Genomic DNA, 815 nt, shown 5'->3' with positions numbered 1-815 from the left:
TTCATCCGAGCATCACTGCAGCATCTGCCACTCACAAGGTGGGGAGAGGCCACATCTCCGGATGGAGATCACCCAGCTAGAGGTGAAATCTAACCACAGATTACCTGAGCAGGTAAAGCTCTAGCTGTGGTGCAACACAACCCAGCGCCTGGAAGCCATGGGCAGCGCAATGCAGCGCAGCACAATTCAGCGCAGCTAAACAAGATGGAGCTCAAACCTGGCAGGTAATTAAACTTCCTGCTTAATGAGACTGTTGAATGTGCTAATAAATAGTAGCAGCTATGAATGAGGGATGGAAGATCTAACCTGTGCTTAACAAGGAGCTGTGCTCAGTCACACCTCAATTCAATCAGTGTGGCCCCTGGCTGCGCCTGGGGCTCGTGGCTCCGGTTGCTGGGAGCAGATTTTTGGGGAAAAGGGTGGTCGCAGCCCTGCATGGCCTGGCACTGGCATAAATCACATTCCCAGCTCCCCGCCTGTGCTGGCCAGTTATCCCTCCTTTCTCCTCACCTGCCCCGAACCCAGTGAAGCTCCTGAAATTGGGCTTTGAAGGTGCAGCGAGCCTCAAGCACCAAAGCGCCCTCCTCCCTCCCTGGCAGGTTGCTCCCTATCAGCATTTCCCCCCCCTGGGGGGAAATGGTCCCATTGAAGCCAGGAGTCTGTGAATGCTCCCAGCAGACCCACAGCTATGGCATCCCTCCAGAGGTCTGTCATCAGGATGTGCCCCTGATGGCAAAGCTGTCACAGCTGGTCCGGGGTGCCCACTGCTCCTCGTCCCACTGACCCCCCCCCCGGCCCCGGGCTCAGTCCCGGGA

Source organism: Pygoscelis adeliae, unplaced genomic scaffold (assembly GCF_000699105.1).
Source record: "Pygoscelis adeliae isolate BGI_AS28 unplaced genomic scaffold, ASM69910v1 Scaffold294, whole genome shotgun sequence".
Lineage (NCBI taxonomy): Eukaryota > Metazoa > Chordata > Aves > Sphenisciformes > Spheniscidae > Pygoscelis > Pygoscelis adeliae.
The sequence above is the reverse complement of the archived record's forward strand: the minus strand, read 5'-3'. Positions refer to the sequence as shown.